This window comes from Siniperca chuatsi, linkage group LG5 (assembly GCF_020085105.1).
Source record: "Siniperca chuatsi isolate FFG_IHB_CAS linkage group LG5, ASM2008510v1, whole genome shotgun sequence".
NCBI lineage: Eukaryota > Metazoa > Chordata > Actinopteri > Centrarchiformes > Sinipercidae > Siniperca > Siniperca chuatsi.
In genome coordinates this window covers 20,213,004-20,235,420 of record NC_058046.1, presented here as the reverse complement: position 1 = coordinate 20,235,420, position 22,417 = coordinate 20,213,004, and the positions used below count along the sequence as shown (strand labels likewise).

General features: G+C 38.6%; 1 protein-coding gene across 2 annotated transcripts in view; it reads right to left on the bottom strand.

The window, feature by feature from the left end:
- Positions 1-22,417, bottom strand: part of unc5ca (unc-5 netrin receptor Ca) — a 191,885-nt gene that overhangs the window by 44,289 nt on the left and 125,179 nt on the right. The gene's annotated exons all lie outside the window — the stretch shown is intronic.

Here is a 22,417-nt window from a genome sequence, read left to right as displayed (position 1 = left end):
TCAGCAAAACATTGTTAGTTTAAAATAGAGGGCAATTCATGCCCTCATAAAGTCTTCAAAAACTGTGGAACACATGAGTAAATTCAGTTGTATACATGTATCCATATCCTATTAAAATAGGAAACAGCTTAAATCAGGAGCACAAATTGTGGCTACAACAGTTATTACAAGTGATGACAATAACTTATTTTATTTGTAGTCTGAAAAAATATAATTTAACATGGTATTTTACTGGTTCATGATACACATATTGTTTTGTCTCCTCACTTATATAAAATGACTTCAGACTCCTTTAGTTCAGCACGACTTAGATAGTGTGTTGTCCTCAATACACATGGTGCATATATGTTGACAGGCAGCTAAATGCCTTTCCCTCATCAGGAGACTGAAATAAAATAAAATAGAAACAACTATGACTGGTAGAAAATGTTCCTATCAACTTAACAGAATTTTCAAAGCGTACAGTCATCAGGAAGTGTCTCACCCCTGACCTGAATTTGCCTCTTGATGATCAAAGCACCATGATAAAATATCTGTACGCTGGTGGTGAACCAATAACCCAGGGGGCATCGAATATTGGGAGGGTGAAAGATAAAATAAGTTAAATCCAATAAGAAAAATAAAAATGATCCCTGAGGGACTGAAAGTGTGTCCTGACTGTACTCAAATATTCTAATGCAGCTGGTCAGTTTGTGTAAATTAATTATATCATTTACTCTTCCTTACATTTCCTATTTATTAGCTTCACTTAGCCAGTACCAGTTGGAAATAGCCACAACTTTTTTCCCACATCTCACATTTCCCAAAGTTCTCTGTTGGGTTGATTTAGGGACTACAGTGGCCAATACTGCAGCACATAGTAGTGTCTATGTCATATCCCTGGATTCCCTGGAAAAGTGATGTGATGGCACATTATGCTGCTGAAAATAATAATTTGAAAAAAGGCTAGACTGTGGCCATGATTCAAAAATGTCCACCATATCACAGCATGAACATCTAAGCTCATGGAAATCAAGTGTCTTGATCAGTGTAATACTAAGTAACGAAACTTCTCAAGCCTCTTCAAATACTAATAATCCCAGACCATCCTCCCCAAAAATATGGCCGTGTAGGTCATCTGTGCAAGTTTATTACAACCCAAATTTACGTTTATTGTTAGGCGGCGACCTCTAGTGGCCATAGTGATTATGACGGGAGCAAAGCAGGAAGTCAGGTGAGGTAGTATAAAGAGCGACAAAGACCACGTAGAGAGGAGGCTGGGGTGGTTGGATGGGTCAAACACAGGACTTTCACCCAGGAGGCCGCTGCTTGTGTCCCGTGTGAAACCAAAAATCCACGTTGACTTATTTTAACTCAAGTAATGTCATGCAACTCATGTAACTTAACTTGCATATGTAACCTACTTAACTTATTGTGTGAGAGGGAGCACTTTAAAGGAAGGGGAAATTCAGAAAAATCAGGGAAAGGCAAGAGAGAAAATCAAGAAATGAAAAAAAAAATGAAAGAAAGGTGTTAATACTAGTGTTTCATCTGTGAAAGATAAAAGACCAGGGAGGAACATACATTAACTTATTAACTGTAAATAAATGGTTTTGCAACAGCAGATGTCAAATTATGAAACATAGCAAAATATGACCAGGAAAAAGCTGATTTTAGTTTTCTAACTGCTTGTGTTGTGGTTGCTAAAATTTACGAAATGGGTCAAATTACATTAAATGTTCCACTTCAAACATTATTGGGATTGTTGACCATGATAGTAACAGGAGGAAACAGTGTGCAAGTAGTGATAGAACTTCATAAGAACAAATATGTGAAATGGAGAAAATAACAGAAGAAGAAGTTGTGACAAATATAAATGTATTGTACATTGTTTCTGATATCCCAACTTGACAAAACGAGACTCCTCTGTACAGATGTGTATCAACACTATTCATCCCCTAATCCACCCTTCTGTCCATCCATCCAGTCATCAATTGTCTGATTGCAATTTCTATTCTAATCTTTTCAGTACTTTATGTTGAAAGTTTACTGTTCATGTTTTCATCCATTTACTTTGCTTCTTAGTTCTTTCATTCCTCCAAACACTGTTAATAAACTACTGTCAGCCAACAAAACCAAGGAGGACAAACATGTCAACCTTCTTTTAAAAAGTAATTTGAAGTCAGCCTCCAATTAACCTGAGCAACCTTCTGATTTATATCGTGCTTACTCTGGCACTTTCTACTGTAGTGGTAAAACAAGCAACATTCACCAAAAAAAAAGTTCTGTGTGTGTGTCTGTGTTGAAAAGTAGCACAAAGTATATAAATATGCAAATGTTATTTTTTTAGATTAGATTAGATTGAACTTTATTGTCATTACACATGTGCAAGTGCAAGACAACGAAATGCAGTTTAGGTCTAACCAGAAGTGCAATAAGCAAGTGCAGGATATAAAATATGTGCATAAATGCAGGATAGAGCAGTATTATGAAAATATTTTACAAGTGGTACTATGGACATTATATACAGATGGCATTACTATAAACAGAAGTATACTGATTATATGTCATTGGAATCGAACCAAAGGTCCTTTTGTCTAATGACACATTCTATCAGTGAAATCAACTTTGTCACATCAACAAATAGTTGTTATGTCATCCAAACAATAAATTAAAAGGACTCAAAAAAAAGAAGAACACACACAACTAAGAGCATTTGATCGAAAGTGATTAGGGATTATGTTTTTATGTAATCAGTTTTTCAAGCAATCAATTCATAAAATCATTCTAACGTATACAGTGAGCTTAGTGATTGTTGTACAAAATGCAAAAAATGACTGACATGATTGATTTCAACATAATGTTTACTCCAAGATGCATGATCAAATCATTTCACAGCAAAACAATAATACTAATACAGGCCATTACTGGCATCTTATTAATATTAGTTGTAAGCTCTTGTGTGATGATGCACTGAAAATAGCCGCAGTCTTTGATGATACCTGAAGATTGAAACATGTGAGACTGATGTGTGCTCTGCTGGACTCAGACAAAGAGACCACATGTGGTGGCTATACGGCCACTGCCACCGCATCATTAGCCACAGCTGGTGTGGCTGATTGGATCAAGCCAACCCCAGGGGAGAATGTGTATTTGTTATTTTAACTCTCGCCCCCACATCACCTGTCTCTCTCGCTTTATCCACACACCACTAGACACAAACACACACACACACACACACACACACACACACACACACACAGAAAACAACACCAATAAACCTTTGGTTTATTGCCATGGTGTAGATATGAAATAATGGCATTATACATGCCTATGTGGATACTTCAAATGCTTGCAGTGTGTGATCACACACGACACCTTTGACACATAAGCACATGCACACACAGAAGCAATACTCGTGCCCTCTGTTTCAACTGTAACAGGATTTTAAAAAGGTTCAAGAAGAGCCCATTCTTCTTTTCTTTAGACAAAGAAATCAAATGGCTTTCTTTTCAAAGGGATAAAGGCTTTGTCTGATCAATTACACTCTCACTTTGTTCATGTTTTCTTTTTGCTTGACCCAATGACAGACATTAATTTGGCTACAGGTATATTTCAAACCTTCTGCCCCTGAATACTAGATAAAAGCAGATTTGTGTTTCCTCAGTTCTTAATAATACACTTGCTTGTAGTGTTTGGATATTGCAATATACACTATGTGTAGTGAGGAGTGATACATTCAAATATGTAAATACTTCCATGTTTTCTTGCTCGCAACTTAAGGACAAATGTCCCATCTCTTGCTGTGCAATATCAAGGCAGCAGAAAAGTGTAATGTATTGCACAATCTATTGAGATATGCATCTTTCTTTGGCAGTGGAACAAAGGCTTGGTTGCATGCTGTGCAAGATAAAAGTAGGCCAAGATATAGAGATACATACTCCCTTTTGTTGCACTGGAGAGCAGCACAAAATGTTTTGAGACGCAAAGCTTTGCCGCATATCTGCTGCTGAGAGCAGGAACATCATAGTCACACTGTGTCACAAAGAGAAATGCAGTGTAAATCTTGCAAAAGAAAAACAAATGGCAGACCACAGAGCAAGAAGTGAGATAACAAAGCAAAGAATATCTATGACAAATGCTAAAATATGACATGCTTTGTAGAGCCACTACAAAGAGTCTCATATGGGAGTTGATAACAGCGCAGAGATACAGGGCCTATGGATAGAATCTGCCACTGAATCACAACATTAATTTTTCAAAGTAGCAGCAGACGCAAATACACAGATACACAATAAGAGTATGACGAAACACAAAATAGACCAGTTACAATAAAATCTGATTCTGCAATCAAAGACAGGCAGGGAAATCAAGCTGTATTGCATGTGTGTGTGCCTGTGAATCACTGAAGTGTTAATATGTTCGTCACTGAGTATTATCCCCTTGATTAGCTATATTATCTGGATCCCTATAAGACCACAGATGAGTGGGTTAAAGAGCTCCGGTAGTGATTACCTATGTGTAGGTGGGGACTGAGTGTGCGTGTCATGTGTCTGTCCATGTTTTAAACCCCCCCCACACACACACACACGCTCCAGCGAGCTTTGTCACTTCATTCAGTGGCAAGCTGAGACCGAGGTGTTGGACATCAGAGGAGAGAGACAGTGAAGGGACAATCAAGACAAACAAGGGCAGAGTGCGAGAGCGGATAAAGTTATTTCTGTCAACTGACCACAGGGCTTTTGCAGTGCAGTTTTTATTTATTTTTTTTTTTAAGTAAAGAATGGAAAGCTCATTCCACATTCCAGCTTGCTCCAGTACAATCAATTTTATGAATCAATTGTCATCAAAATCTTTGTCTGAATCATCCTGAGGAATTAGCCTGAAGAAGGCAAGATGTGTCAAAACACTGATTTATATAACTTTTCTCTTGATATACTAATAATTTGTTTAACCAATTGTGTTTTAGAGCAAACATAATTGCTGGCTGGATTATGTCTAGTGGTAAATGTTTTTCGGGTGTATAAGTGTTACGTTTTTGTATTGCATGGTCAATGTTTGGGAAAGATCATGATTTTGGTTAAATGTAAATAAAGTCATGCTTTATTTACTACGAGTGGATATTGTATAGATATTGTAGGGAAAACAAATGATCTGGTTTCTTTTTAAACCAAAGTAGCAGTGCAAGAAAGTCAATTAGCTACAGTAAGACTAGAGCTTCTTTCATTTTGGATTCCTATTTGTGGCAGCCCTTTCGAAGGAAAATGCTGTTAAAACGTTCCCGTGTGTCCATTCATCAAACTGACTACTGAGTGAATCCATTGTTTCTGAGACGTTTGCATTTCTTTTCTACCTATATGTACAACTGCCCAGAAGTGAATTCAACCAATCAACTTGCTTGACACGCAGGTCCACGCGATGCATTGTTGACATTTGGAACGTGTGTGTGTCAGTGTATCTTCCAGCTTAAACACTATCCCACTGTCCTCTCCCAATCATAATCACCCTCCTATATCCGCCCCCAGCCCTCCCTACCAGCACACACACTCAGGCACACACATGCACACACACCACTGCCAGATGTTCCACACTCACTATTATTGGCTCTGACTGGCATCTAGAGAGCCATCACCATAATTGGCATGCTTGTTTTCATTATCAAACACTCACACATGCACGTATGCTCACACAGACATGTAAACAAAGCCACACACACACACACACACACAAAATGCAACATGCCAACCCAGTTCTCAAGAGCCCAGTCAGTCCAGTCAGCAGAAAACAAACCCGAAGAGAGATACACAAGAAAGGAGAGAAGGAGGACATTAAAGCAGGAAGGCAAAAAACAAAAAGAAAGAGAGCGAAGATGAAAGAGGGTAAGAGGAAGACAAAGAGGTGGAGGGGATGAAGGAATTAAGAAAAAAAGACAATGGTTGAGTCAATGAGAGGCTGGAGAAACAGAGAGCAGGTGGGAAAGAACATATTGAGAGGCACAGACCGACGGAGCGGGGAAGAGGAGAGAGAGAGAATGAGAGATGAGTTTTGGCAGAGCAGACCATCTATCTTTCTCTTCTGCTGCCATCAGCTTTCTTGACACAAACCCAGACAATTGGCTATAACTGTCTGTGTGTGTTTATCAGAGGATAATACCAGCAAATGCCACATACACCTAAACACACACACACATCACCCGCCTCCTGATGTGTAGCTAAGTAGAATAGTAATCAAGCTATTCATTAGTGCAGTAACAAAGGCCATTACTGGCTAATCAACAATCTTCAAACTCAATCGAGGAAAGCTAATAGAAATTTAATCCAACAGTGCACATGAATATGGTGATGACCGTGTGTGTGAGTGTGTGTGCGTTGATATTAGACAAAACAATTAGCTCATTGTGATAAGATGAACAATAGGACTTTGTTGTTTCAAACAATTACAGGAGAGTAACCATCATGGTGAAAAACAGTTTGTCTTAAATTGCTTCCCTCAGCATCAAATAAATGTAGTACTTAAAGTGAAATCAGAGTCTAAATGTACCAAATGAAACTACCATGATGCACCAGGAAGTGTCCTTTCATTCCTCATTCATGATGGTCTCCATGAATACATGGGCAGACAACATGGACTGACATGACTATGCTGGAAGCTACTGAACCCTTGCAGTACAAAAGGCATGCCCAGGTCCAAACTTCACATCATTCAGCCACTGAACGTCTCTAAAAAAAAATTAGATCTCCAAGATCACTGTGGTGTCGGAGAATTATGATTTCTAATCCAGTCATTAGTATAAAGGACTGAGATACTCAACAACAGCTCTCAAGTGTCAACAGAGCTGTAAGAATAATTATTGTTTATGGTAATCCTGGTGTGATTTTATGATATGGTAACTTTTGGAAACTGGGTTTTCCCATTCTAGTAAAGTACTGTGCAGTCTAAGTTATATAAACTATATTACATGCATTCATTCCTTATGGAGAGTAATACATATTTTACTTTACAACACCTGAGTTGTAAACAGTTTTTGCTCTGCTTCCCAAGTTAGTAGCAGAAAATGCACTTTCATATTCACATTTGTCTCATTGAGAATACATCACGATGGCATTCATATATCAAGAAAGAGAAAATGTGGCGGCTGGTCACACTGAATTTGTTCAATACCATTAAGATACGTTTCTATCTGTATATACAGTAATAGGAACCTCTGCTATCTTATATAGATCATACTCAGACTACAGAATGAACAACTTTCATACCACACACAGATGTATTCTTGCTGCATATCTGTGAATATAGCCTATTCTACAGAATTAAGTAAACAATCAGCCTGTTATATATGCAAGTTTTCTAACATTACCACTGAAGTGTTGTAATTTGCAAGTGCAAAAGTAACAACCATTGATTTGGAAAAACAAGCTGAAGCAAATGAGATTTGCAGAGAGCAGATAGTGTGTGTGTTTGTTTGTGTGGTTGTGTTCATTCTCCTTCCTCCACACTGTCGTGACTCTTCTCTTACTCACTTCACTTCTTGGCATCTCTATACCTGCCAATTTGTAGCATTCTAACAAATACAAATGGCTACATTTTTGTGCCAACAAAACCTCTGGAATAATTGTCCCCTTTCAATTTCAAGGGCTATACCTCACTCCCACCTCTACTACAGTAATGCGCTTTTCCTCTATCTGCACTTTCCTGTTAGTCATCCCTTACTTTGAATCAAACAAAATCTATCTTCCTTTTTATTCTAGCCATTGAGTTTTAGTCCATGCACTTCCACATCCATAGGATACAAAAACAGATATCTTTTTTTACCTACACCAAAATTACTTACATACAACATGTTCCCAGCTTCAACTGTCTTGCCAAGACTGTCCTCTCTGAGGGAAGTTCACTTCAGATATTTAAGAACTTGTAGTATAGGAACATCGAACATGAAGATTATTAGGAATTTAATAAGGGAGCAAAAACTACTAACGAGAGGCCGTCTCTCAGACAAAAGTCAGACAGACAGACACAAGCAGATAAACAACAAAAACAAACAACAGGGAAATATTATGCAAAGAGACAGATGGACAAAAGAAAATAGAACAAACTGTCTAGACAGACAGAAGAGACAGAAATTGATTGTGTGAAGTGTGATTTACAGTCACCTACAGTATATGTGTGCCATTTCACATCCCTGTCTTAATTGGCCATATGTCCTGGTGTTTCTGTCTGCAACCTCACTACACTTGGGAGGTGATTAAGACAATCCTGCTGTCCACTGCTACTGTGGGGAATTTACTACAGCCACCGACCCCACTACAATACATGCCAGGACTGGGCAGACTGGGCAGATTGTGCAGGTTAACATAGGGTCACTGTACATGTGCACACAAATATACAGGATGTAAGTGGGTGAAGTGTGTGTGGGTGGATGTAAGTGTGTCTGTGCCTGTGTGTGTGCATGCCAACATTGGATTTCAGAGGCTCTGACAGCTTAATTAACTAGATCCAGGCGAGTGACATAAAGACCCAATTAACCACACTGACATAACTGGGTCGCCATCGACAATCATCCTACACTGATGTTCTAAAAGACACCTTTGATAAAAAGCAGTTTGAACTTAAAGTTGTCTGTTTGAGCTTTTTCAGAGTTTTTATTGCTTTTATCTCTCCATAAAATCAATTCAACAAATCTACAATGAAAGACAAACAGGCTTACCCTAATGATTATACCATAACATACTTCCATATTACGTGATACAGTATTTGTGGTTTATTTGATTGAATGTTGATTCTACAAAAAATTTTGAAAATGTATATTGCACTTTCCTCAACATCACAGAGGAGAAATATGTTCAAGTAAAAACAGTACTTTCTATAGCATACTCTCATACTGTACCATTAAAAAGAAGGAAAAACATGTATATACTACACTGTGCTATCTACTAAAACCGAGAAAAAAAAATGAATTAAATGCGTGGACAGGAGCAGAGAATTCTCAGAGGTCTTGTACATGAGAAGAACTAGGACTTAGTGTATGTTCTTAAAAGAATCGTATACCACTAGGAATTAAAATGCAGTTGGGCATCAAGGAAGAAGCATGTATATAAAAGAAAGAATCCTCAAAGTGCAGCAGAGTGTGAGGAATAGCAGAGCGCTCTCCAAGGTGTCCCACACAGACAGAACTGGGACACACGAGGACACCCAGTTGGACTGGGACAAGCCTACAGAGGCCTATTTATAACCTACTACTCTACTGCACTTTGGTACACTTCCACTGAATGATGCATGGCATGCACATATGATACACGAGTATTAATTTACTCAGCTGTGACTTGTACTGGTCAATGTGACTCTGAATATTATGTCTTTGCATTATGTCATAACGCAGCATTTGTTTTGCAAGATTCAGCACATGTGCTTTTTAAGAGCTAAAATAACTTGGTACTACAGTAAGTCCCTGAAAACTAAAATAAAGCGACAAAGTTAATGGTTCCCTTTCTGCCACGTAAGTTTATAAATCATACAAAGGAGAAGATGAAAGAAGAAAAGGGAGAACAAGTAGAAGCAGGTGAATTAGAGGAGAGGAGAGGCAAAACAAGGAAGTTGCTCAGCACTAAAGGAGGTCACAGATGTGCTGAACAGAAGCCTGCCTAGGGTGCACACATGCACACACACACACACACACACACACACACACACACACACACAGTGTTACCTCTGAGATTTAACACAGGTGCAGATGCTTCACAGTGATCTATTAGACTCACCCTCTCATGTCAACATTCAAGAGTGGAGAGAGACAGAGAGAGGGAAAGATGGATGGGGAACAATCTCAAGAGAGGGTCGGATAGAGAAAAGGTATTTCCAAGGCAATGGTGAAGGAGCAAGAGAAAGACAGAGAGTTAGGGAGGCAGTGATTATGGAGGAGGATGAGGAAACAGGGAGTGCAGGCTAGCAGCAGATATCTGTGGGTGATCCATTAAAGCTAACCCGACAATGTCAACAAATCGGGAGAGGAAGCCAGAGAGGAAGGGAGAGAGGGAGCCCATGGAGGGAGAGAAAGAGAGAGAGTGCAATGGAATGAAAAGGACAAATAAAAAGGTAATGAGGATGTAAGGGAGACTGAGGGAGAGACAGAGATTTGGAATTTCCATGCTATGTCAACAATTAGAGAAAGAAAGATGAAGGGAGAGCAGAACTAGACTGAGGTGCTGAATGGAGAGAAAAGGGAGCAGAAAGACTAGATAGAGAAGATACACTGGGGTAATCCATTTGGCCCAACACTTGGGAAAACAAAAGAAGAAAGGTAAAAGTCATGTGAGGAAAGCAGGGGACAGAGGGAAGGAAAAGAGAAAGAAAATTAGGAAAAGACAGGAGGAAGTTGGCGAGGGTAATATTTTACGCAGGAGTCCTTGTGTTAAAACATGAGGTGTGTGAGTGTTTGTGTGTGACAAAAAAAAAAAAAAAAATCCACCAGTAACTCCAGCGACTGCTAGCTTTCCCAACCCATCTCTCTAGATCGGAGAACCAGGCAATACAAAGATGAGCTACCACTGTGGAGGATTGATAGATGGGCTGCACTTTTGAGACATGATGCAGGTGGTTGGTGAGTAGATGGGAAAAAGAGATGAGCAAAAAGGCAAGGAGGCAGAGAAGAAGGTCAGTGACTTCGAAGTGCAAGTTCGAAAACCATGAAAGAGAGCACATAAGACAGATAGAAAAGCAGGTAGGCTTGAGGATTGGCAATGCAAACTAGGAAGCAAAGGGAAGAGACATTTAATAACGAAGAGTTGTGATATTGAATTTACTGAAGCCCCAATACTTCCAACTTTTTTATTTCCTGACAGACAATTCAATAAAATTACATTGCCAGGTGAAAAATTAAATTCAGCCAGCAAGCACGTTTTTGATTACAGCTGCTTACCAATACATTTATTTCCAGGAAATAAAAAATGATAATCAATGAAGGTATGAAAAAGTTGGGTGAATATTAACACTGAAAACATGGTTAAAAGATGTGTAATGGAAATAAAGTTAGCCAGGTTTAAAGGTGAGCCAAGGCTACTGCAAAGCAGTTTATCAGTGATCTTAATAAATTTTAATTACTTTTTGAGCACTTTGATGCTAAAATATAAAGTTTCAATATTCGCAAGTCCAATATTTCACTGCATAAATAATTACTGTAAATTTGGTTACTGTAAAAAACTACAGTTGGCATTTTTACAACATTGTCCTTATTGATATATTAAAACATTTCTTTACCTTACACTCAAGACTTTAAGCTTTCAGCCAAGAAGATAAGAAGAAGATGATAATATTCTGGGTTTTAAAAACACATCCCATTACAGATCACTGATGCCTGAGGTTTGTAATGTGTAGTGGGGAAGCTCCAGAAAGAGACTAGCATGTAGGCAGAGAGCTTTGGAATGAGAGAGCAGGCAGGCGTACAGACAACCAAGAGAAGGAAGGCAGACGTGTCGGGACCTGAGGGTCAAGGACCAAAGCCATTCCCACTGAGACACGAGACACTTAAAGTTATCGACTGTTCATTATTTGTGGGTGGAGGGACAACGGTAACCTCCTCATGTAAAATTGGACTGTTTCAGTGGTATATGCCATTTTAATGGTGTGTTAAAGCTTGTTCTACTTGTAATAAAATATTTTCATCAGCATTTGAAGGCTGCACTGATCTATCCATAATATTTTCCAAAAAATAAACCAAACCAGACTTCATTTATATCAATCCGAAAGCATTTTTCATCGAAAGTGAACATTGTACTGCACTTGTTGAAAGACAAGAGAAAGGCATCAGCAAATGATTTCATTTGAAATATAAAATCATGTCTTTCCCTCATAGTCAAAATTAAAAATACAAGTCATTGCTTACTAATTCCGAGAACCAAGAACTGATGACAAGAAAGAAGGAAAACAGGAAATTGGAATGAACAGAAAAAAAATATGAACTAACAGACTGAGCAAATAGAAAACCACTGAGACTTAGAGCTCTAAGAATGGAAATGCATGGGGACTGTGATAGCAGCAGTGGTAGCTGAAGGGAGGAGAAACAATACAGAGATGACAGTTTGGGGTGTGGGGAGTGTTAGGGGACAGAAAGTTAAAATGAGACCCTGGGCTCAAATCATTAGAGGAAGAGGCAAGACGAAAAACATCCAAATCCACTCAACAGCTCAGACACGTCAGGGAAACGTTTCCCCAAACAGATGCTGACCTAGTAACAGCTAGAATCAGAATCAACACCTCAAATATCACCAGGCAAAAGAGAAACACAGAAAGTTAGGAAATGAAAAGACTAAACTTGTTCTATCCTCTGTTTTAATATAGCATGCTGTACTTTGTGTTCTTGTCTAATCTGCAAGCCCTGAATGTCACAAGGCAATATCTGTTCTGGAGGTATTTTGCAGCATTCAGATTTCATAAGAGTCGGAGCACTGATGGAAGGTGTAAGAATATGCAGGCACAAAACTGTTAAACATTCAACCATGAAAATTTGGCTGATGTATTGCTTTATTTATTTAAGCATAACCCATAATTATGGATATTTCTTAGCAGATTCATGGATTCTAATTCATATTCCCACCAATTATTTGAATACACAGGAAACAGAAGTGGATCATCACACAGAATATCCACGCAACAAAATACTGAAAGAATTTGGACAATTTTACCTAATTACATGACAACTACATTTACTACTACCACCCAAAATAATTAATTTAACACTTAAACTTAAGCAGACAGAGCAAGTACTCTTAGGGAGATTTTATGAAGTTTCCTTACATCTTTAAAGGCAGTGTGTTGCCTAACTGATTTTCCTGGTTGCTGTGAGCCAGTGTTGAGATGACTGACAGCTTGTTAAATTATAGAACAGCCCCATGCATGGTTACGAGTCAATGCGGTAAAAGCATTGAAGCCCTCTGTATATGTGTCACCATTGCTTTCTATATTTCTCTGGACAGTGATGTATTTTGCATTTCCTGCTGAACCCTTCAGTTCACTAAGTACTTTAACATCACTAATGGCAACAGCAGAAGACAGAGAAAAGAGGAGGGAAATAAAGGTGAAAGAGAGAGAGAGAGACGCAAAGAGGCAGGGACAGGGAGGAAAGAAATAAAGAAGAAAGTAACAGTGGGGATAAAAATGAGAGCAATGGGAGAGTGTGCAAAAGAAACCACAAGACACAGACTGCTAAAGAGCATTTAAGTGTTTCAGCATTATGATCTAAAAACACTTTTAATGTCTGATTCATCTTTGAAGGAATGCTTTTGTGGCAAGTAACACGATCTACCTAAGCAACCTGAGCTAATTTAGCTTCATTTTTAAACTTTCCATGCAGACATTTATTTTGTATGTACAGTAATTACAGTAAACTATTCTGATTTCTTCTGGTTACGCACATGACCCCAAGAACTCGGAAACTGCGTCTAAAGCAATTACATGAATTCAATCAGAGGTGGATGTTAGGGGTTTCTAACAAGGAGTGTTTTCCATAGTCACGGTAATTTATACTTCAGTTCCCCTTTTTCATTTCTCTCTGTTCGCAGTAGGACAAAGAGGTATGTCCTTAAAAGTCCTTTCATATAATCAGCAAATATGTACTGCATCCCTTTCTCCATCAAGGTCAGTCTTAGTCTTTTCCAGTTATTTCAGTAGTGTAATTTAAAAAGAATGCGTGTTCAGGAGATAAAAATTAAAACCTGGGTTATCCTCTTCAGTCTCACTCACCCACCAGTGGTGTCAGGGTTCATGATAAAATCACAATATTTTAAAAAAGGTCTGAATGAAAACAAACATGATTCCTTAATTATTCTTAAATAAAGGAATTTATTTCATTTATTTGTTTCATCATTCTTACTTTATAAAAATAGTTTTTCCTATAGGTTTTGGTGCAAAATACATATATAAAATGAAAATTAAATGAAAATAAAAAAAGCAGCTTTTTTGTGAACTTTAAAAAAAATGTATTAAATAAAATGTGTGTGTGCATGCATGCATGTACACACACGCATGTGTTATGAGCAGGAAGTCAACCCTTTCATATAAACAAATGGTAGTGTATGTGTGTAGGCATTTATACACATGTTGTGCGCGCGTGTGTGTGTGCATGTCAAAGCTGCTTCACTGTACAGTGTAGGAGTGATGATGACACTCCATAATCATTAAAGCATGAAGAGGCTCTGAGCTGATTGGGGGCATGCTAATCCTTTTTAATTGACTCTCCAACTCTCCAGTGTTATTAAAACCGCCCAATAACAAAATCAGCTTTACTTTATTAGCTGGGTCAGCTGAACTATTGGAGACCTCCCTGTTTGTTAGTGTTGCATTTTGTTGAAGGATGTACAGTGGAAAGTATGAGCATGGTAAACAAACAACAAAATGGACATATACAAAACACAAACAGGTAGTGCCTCTGCTGGAAAATATTGTATTTTGAAAACAACAGCTCCTTTCCATTACATTCTGACTGGACAATTCTGTAGTACAAGATCGATGTCCAATGCCAAATTTCAGTGCAAATGCAAGATTTAGTGTCCTTTATGTAGTAAGGGTACAGAGGCTCGGGTGATAAATGTGCAACTCATTTGACTTTGACACCAGAGAACTGATGTAATTTCTCTTCTCAGTTTAACAATTAATGTTGGCTGTTTAACCAAGACAATGATCTTTCCCAAACCTTAACTAAGAATGTTAGTTGCCTAACCTCAACCATACTTTGTGTCAATATTATAGGAAGAACCAATTAAAACTTGAGTTTCTTCATTTTAGTGAGTGAGTTATAAAACAGTCTGTACATTGGCTTCTAACTAGCATTTCCTTTTGCCTACATGCAACTTCTTGCAAAAGTTTACATGACAAATGTAGATAATATTTTACTCTGAAAGCTGAAAGTGTTCAGCCATTAAAAAGCACCTCTTTCAGCAGAATAATTAACCTGCACTGGTCAATACCACATCTTTGAAAACACAATTTTGCATAGTTGTGTATCAATCTGCAGCAGTGATTTTACACTTTTTACTGACAAAAAGACCGTAAATGCCATCATGATCAGCATATTCTCTCTTTATGGTTCCCTAAAGAACTACAGGAGCATCTTCTTTCTAAGTGCTGTACATCGGCCCATGCAAGGTCACACTTAAGTAGCCGACTGCCATCTACCTTTGAAAGAATTATGCTTCTGAAATCAGCAAAGCATCAGTAGTGCCAAGAGCTTCTTGGCAGAGTGTTTGATAAGCTAATGATTCAATACAATTCCAGTGTGTAAGCAGTATTGTGGTTAATACAGCTCAGCAAAACTGTAGTCGTATTTGATTTCACACCACCAAACACATTCTACATAGTATTAAATGGAGGGCTGCATCATAGCTATAATGGATTTTACAATCAGACAGTAGAATATCACGTATCATTCCAAGCATATTCTCTGCTCCACAAAGATGACATGGTCATCATCTGATAATGTTCTGTTATCAACACACTCAAAATTATAAAAAATATTAATTGCACTGACAATGACCTCCTTTAGTAACTTACTGAAGACTACATAACTGAATAGTGATGTACATGAAAAGCAATTAATTGGTAGCAATTATTCAAAGCCCTGGCTTATTAAACTTCTTCAGTCTTGGTCCCAAATGAGGAATTTACTGTCCCAATCGCTCTAGTAGTTAAGCATATAAAATTATATCACAACTCTTGCCAGCAGTAGGACTTATAACTATTTTTAGGCACTAAATTATTTCATAAATACATTTATAATATGTTCATTGTATTATAATAATATACGTGGAAATACACAGACATTTTTCATAGATGTTACAGGCTCATGTGCACGACTTTCCAAGTTTTTAGTGGTCCTAAAAGACTTACAAGGTCTAACAACTTATAAAACTTGACAGAACAGAAGAGAGATTTGTTTTTTGACACTGTTGCACCCTGTGTCAAAACAGTGTGTTCATTCATCCATGACAACACTGTCAGGACTGCCAAGGGCAGCATGGGTAGCTGCCTGACAATGCAGTACACTCTACACTGTCATGTCATCATCAATCCACAGCTTTGTCTCAGAACTATGTCAAGAAAGACAGGGGAAGTGAGGAAGACTGAGACAGTGATGGTGACAGAAAGAGACAAAGGTAAAAAAAAGACAGAGAGAGAGACAAGAGTCCACAGAAAAGTGAGAGAAAAATTACAGAAGACAGAAACAGAAATGGAGACAGAAGACAAAAAGGGGACAGACATAAAAAAAAAAGATGGGAAATTGTGCAAGGTTTCCTTGAAGACAGACACAATCAGTGAGAACAGTCAACAAATAAACCTTAATTTAAAAAACACCAGCACATTTAACACTCTTTCCATGTCACTGGCAGGAAGATATAAAAAAAAGGGTTCATTGCAAAGGCAGACGATCCTATAGTTTTTCCAAAGCCTTTGAATGGATAATGAAAGGGGAGAGAGAAGGTTCTCCTAAATTGGGGGGTGTGGGGGGGGATCTACACAAACACCTTCATTATCTCCAACCCTCATAACTCTGAGTCAAGCACCCACTCAACACTCTACATACCGCTCACACAAAAAACAAAGTGCTAGTTTCAAAAAGACTCAAACCTCACACCACAGAGAACTAAAACTACATATGATCACTTCCTGTCCTCTCTGAGGAGGGAAGAAAATAATGCAGGGTAAGTCGTCAGTTAAGCAACAAAACACAGGGCGACTATATGTAATGAGAAGTTTCCCTCTTTGAATTTTGATTGATAGTTTCCTTAAAGTATATATGAGAAAAGTACGAAAGACAGATAGAAAAAACAATTTATATAAGAATATTTTGCAAACAATTTATATTTCAGTCTCTCAAAACCAGTGACTGAAACCAAATAGAACTGAGCTGAAAAAAACAAGCAACAGAAACACTCATTTTATGACTGTATGAAGACACACTCAGAGAGAGAGAAAGAGAATAGGCAACACAATAAACCAGTGAGGAAGTCTGATAACTGATGCTGAAATTCTGCAATGGAAAATACACATTTCCAATGCAGTTTAGCACAGTCTGCTGGTTCTGGAGTGGGATCTGACTAATGCCTGAATTTACTGACATGGCTTATCACTGGATGAAAAGCCTCTCAAGGCTCCTAAAATACAATGTGGTTATAAAAGACTGCACTGCTATACAGTACAAGGAGTGAAGGAGTCAAAGAGATGAAGCATACTGTATGTGCGTGTCCATTCATGTGTACATACGTCATTAGATAATGATCATAATCCCACTCTACACCACCAACAACCAACCACAATACATTTATTACCAAAACAACACAAAAGCTGCTCTTCCTCATCTGCCCCATTTGTAAATTACTCTGCAGTGATAGACCATCGCAACAGCATTTTAATAATCTTAACACCATTTCAATAATTCACCTAGGCAGTTGGAATAAAAAAAAGAGTTTGCTGACTAATCTGTGGATTACGGTGATGATTTCTGACAGAGGTTGAGGATCAAGGTAAAATGTGATGGGAGATGAGCCGTGGGGCTTACTGTGCTAGCTCAAAGAGGATTAAGGTAAGGATCTATTGGGGAAGCAGCATTACATAAATTGTTTTTGTGCACAAAAACACACACACACACACACACACACAAACACACGTGTTTCTCTAGTGACGGGCCAGGATGAAATAACTTAAATTCTTCTGGTGCGGTGGTCATAACATTTTGCAAAGTTAAGGAAAGATCCAATGCTTTATTTGATATAGCAAATTCTATCTCTAGATTGTTCCTTTCCCTATGGGTTCATTCAATTCTATTTATTCAGAAATACAAATCAAATGTCCAAAAAATGCCATTCATGATGTCTACATATTGCTGTCCTGGATAAAAGACCTGTTTCACCTTTAAATCCATTGACAGAGCTTTTGATGCAAGAATTGGTAGTATGTTCTGACTAAATACATGTTTTGGATTAATTCAGAAATAGTTTATCTTGTAGCATTTAATACATTCATTACTGAGGCCCAGAGGAACATTGAGCTCCAGTGAGATTTGAAAGCAGTTTACAGCTAAATGAATTCAATAGATCTGCTTCCATCTCTGGACACAGGAAGAGCATGTCTTATTTGACAGTTTAAGTCACACTGTCACCTTCACTGTCCATTTAAGGCTCTCCACCGGCACAGATGTTATAACCTCCAGATAGGAGGCTAGTAAACGTCATCATATGACACATTAACAGTGGTGACTTTAGGGACTGAAATGTACTGTGTCTGTGTGTCTGTGTACAGTATACGGTAGGAGTGTGAGAGAGAGATAGCTGTTAGTGTTTTGGCCACACCACACCACTGATGCCTTCTGACAGAAACGTCTGCTATGATTTGCATCACAAAGAGTCATTCACGCACACAGAGACACACCCATACACACACACGGGTAATTACACAAATGCATGTGTCTAGACTTATTCCACACTGATAAACACAGAAAGTCATTCACAAAAAATGACACTTATGGTCACTGCGAGGGAGGTTAGAGGCCAAATGTGTATGTGTGTGTGAGAGACGTGTAGCTGTGCCTCCTGGATTCACACAAGCATACATTTGTACACCATGAATGTCCCAGCTATTTCCTGGTTAGGATGGTGTGTGTGTGTGTGTGTGTGTGTGTGTGTGTGTGTGTGTGTGTGTGTTCTGCCTGAAGGTAAAACTTTTTCTCTTGCTGGCTGTGATCAGCTACATAACAGCAACCTTGGAGCTGGCAGATGGATGTGTGTCTTGCTGATATGGAGCTCAGAGCTTGTATCTAAATCCCATCTTTGAAGGACAATCTCCCTATTTCACCCTGGTGCACATAACAATGAAATGTTACTTAAAATTTTTGTGATGTAAATATAATGAATTATGTAAAATTTCTCAATATAAACTGTAGGTCTCTGACTTTATTTATAATTTATCTTCTGATGTGAAAGATTACACTCAGATAATGTATAGGTTGATCATAAGCCATTATCCAAGTGAATAGCATGCGCTAATTTAAGGTGTGGACTGAGTGGTTAAGAATGTGACAGGAACTTGACCAGGCTCCAAACACATATCCAGTTACTGTCTGACTGTGTGTGTGTGTGTGTGTGTGTGTGTGTGTGTGTGTGTGTTAGGGATAGACACGTGGAGGGCCTGTCACCACACACTGATGTGTTTATTTCACTGCAGCTGGGGTAATCACTCACACACAGAGATAGACGTAGGCAGACACATACACAAATATTCACACAGACACCCACAGTCACACACACACAAATCCATAACCCCACCTGCTATGCGCAGTCTACTGGCTTTGCCTGGCCTTTGGGGTCACGCCTGCTCTTTGGGTTTCAAGATAAAAATGTATTTTTGCTGTCAGACTGCTGCCTCATTCTGTGGCCTCTATGTCCTAATGAACCTCACAACATTTGTAGGAAAAATATACAAGTTGACTGCGGCTCAGATCTAAATTTCACATAGCTGCTTGGTTTCAGTGGAGTTTTTTTAAGAATCTTTGATGGGCGAATCCATTATCTTGTTTGGATGACCTCAGGCCAGAAATTCATAAATATAAAAAGTTTACAAAAAATAAACCAAACCAGACTTAATTTAAATCAAACTGGGAGCATTTTTCATCAAAAGTAAACATTGTACCACACTTGTTGCAAGTTCTCTAAATTCACCAGGTTTTTTCCATCGAACTGCTGAACCCTCCCTTCTGAATCCAATAGCTTTTCATCAGGCTTTCTATCACAGTCTAAAGAGATTTAGATGTGTCTCAAGGATTTCACAATGCCTCAAATTGTGTGTCAGTAGCTTTAGAATGAAAGAGAGAAAAAAAAAACACATAGAAGTGACTGATTACTGCTGATGACAACAGCAGTAATGTAAGAGGAAAGTGAAAAGGAAATAATGGTGCACTGGTTGGTGTGTAGACATTTTCTTTAAAATTGTGTATTGGTTTGACCCTGACCTCTCAAGGCTAACAGTTGTGCAGCAGTTAAAATGATCCCTGGCTAATCTGTCCCTTAGTGTAACGCTTGTCATGCTTAAGTGTATGTATGTGTGCATTTCATTAAAACTGTATCTGCACATGTATCTGTGTAAATGTGGACAAACATCTGTGTGCATATGTTGGCATGTGTATGTATACAGATGCTCTGTGAATATGAATGTACATTGTATGTGTTTGTGTGTGTGTGTGTGTGTGTGTGTATGTATGTATATGTTTTTAGGGAGTCAAAGCTTTGGTGCGGCATGTTGACAGCCACGTGACGCCAGCTGGGCATTACGATGTGGGTATCACATATCAGGGCACCAACCCTATCACATTGACAACTTTACAACAGTCATCAACTGGTCGACACGGCAACCGCAACTACTAATATTAGAACATTTTGAGAGAGGTCACAGGACACAAAAAACGGCAGCTGTCAATCAAAAAGAAAAAAAATTATCTGTGTGTGTGTGTGTGTGTGTGTGTGTGTGTGTGTGTGAAGGACCGAGCAACATAAAGAGGAAATAGAGAATGTGAATGGCAAAGAGACTGAGCATGATAAGAACAAAGAGAAATAGAAAGTCAGAAGAGATAAAAAAGAAAATCAGGGCTACAACCTGAGGTCATCAGTAGGTTTTAAACCTAAATCCCTCTAATCAGCTTCAGCAGACAGGGGAGACAGACCAATCCATTTGTGCTGAGATCCCATTATGACAGGAGAAAGGAATGGAAAAAGGTAGCAAACTGAACACACTGGAAAAATATCGAGTGTTGGTGTGTCAGTGTATGTATGTATGTATGTATGTGTGTGGTTTATAAGTATGACTTTGTGCTTGTGTGCACAAATGCGTTGTGTTCAAACAGGTCTCAAAAATAAGGAAAGCAGATAAGGCAGTAATGAGTCATTAGTGAGGAGATTTGTCTCCAAGATGAAGGAGCTTGAGTTGTGAGTGTGAATGTGGGTGTGTGGTAATGATGGGAATTACGGCTCTTTGAAGGGAGCCGGATCTTATGGCTTATAACCCTGACCCTTTAGTACCAGAGTGACCTGCTGGTCACTGCCTAAGTTACATTCTTATTTGTTGAAATCGGCTCTCGGATGGGAGCTGGCTCCCATCATTCACTTAAAAGGATCTGGCATCACTAGTGTGTGGCAGAAAAAGAGAGAAAATGAGTGAAAAATACCCTCCATGTTTGTATGTGAAAGTCTTTTATTATAAATTTATTTGCTTGTTTTTCCTCAAAGGAATTAGAGATTTCTAGAAGTTAAAAGACAGGAAAGGATCACTGTTATTTCCCACCACTCCTCCTCCTTTCTCATCTCACCTTCTTTCTCTCTCCCTCACTTTGTATGCTGGTCTGTCTGAGTGCCTCCCTTGCCCCCTCTCTTTCAGTCGTCCCCCCCTCTCCTCTCTCAGGGGAGCTGTGTACTTAGGTGCAATTGAAAATGACTATCAAACCCTGAGGAGCGAAACCTGATTCAGAGACTCCTTATCCGGTAGCGCAGCCCTCTCCAAGTGCTGTGCTGCTCTTCCCCTGTGACCGACTAAATGAAATTATGTCTTTTTATCTATTCAGGTGGGAACGCAGCCAGATGAAACTAGAAAAGTAAAGAACAATCTGAATTGTGAATGATGTTCTTCTCTGGAGTTATGGCCCTCCAGGAGTGGAGGTGACATGTATGGCTCTTCCAAAGCGGATGTTGTACTGTGCGACTCGTTTGATGAGTGAATAAAATGTCGATGTGCTGACAATGTACTGGAGGCATACAATATTATCTTACATTGAGGAGGGTAGTGTTGTGATACTGTATGTAAGTGTTTACCACACTTGTATTCATGTGTATATTCTTGAAATACACACCTGTTCAACTGTCCTTGGCAAGGCAGTACGTAACCACTTAAATAGCCAAAAGAATGATGTAGTGATCTCATGAGATGTAAATCAAAATTGTGCTCACTTTATTTGTTTCCTCTTCACTGCAAGTATATTCACTTCAGTTCTGTTTTCAGGAATATGTACATCGGTGTTAATGAAAAGGAACATGGCAGTGTTTTTCAGTCCTTTTGAAGGAAAGCAGGCAATCCACTTTCATTAATTATCAGCATTTTCTGCAAAGCGAAGGTACAGTAAGAGAGTGAGCAATGAAAATGTAAAATAACACAGGAATTTAGGCTAAGCCTCTGCAGTCACTGAGATTTTTTCATGTAACTTATGCTGCAACTCAAATTGGCTCTCCGGGGACATTTAAGTCTAAGTTTAAACTTTGGATCTCTGGCTCAGTGTTATATCATTGCAGTAGAGCTTTCAAGCAACTGTCACTCAAAACAGGATTCAGACTGTTCCCCTGATTTCCCCCTGTGACAATTCAACCCGAATGTTATTTCGCAATGTGAAACAATGCTTTATATTTCGGAAAACATGTTG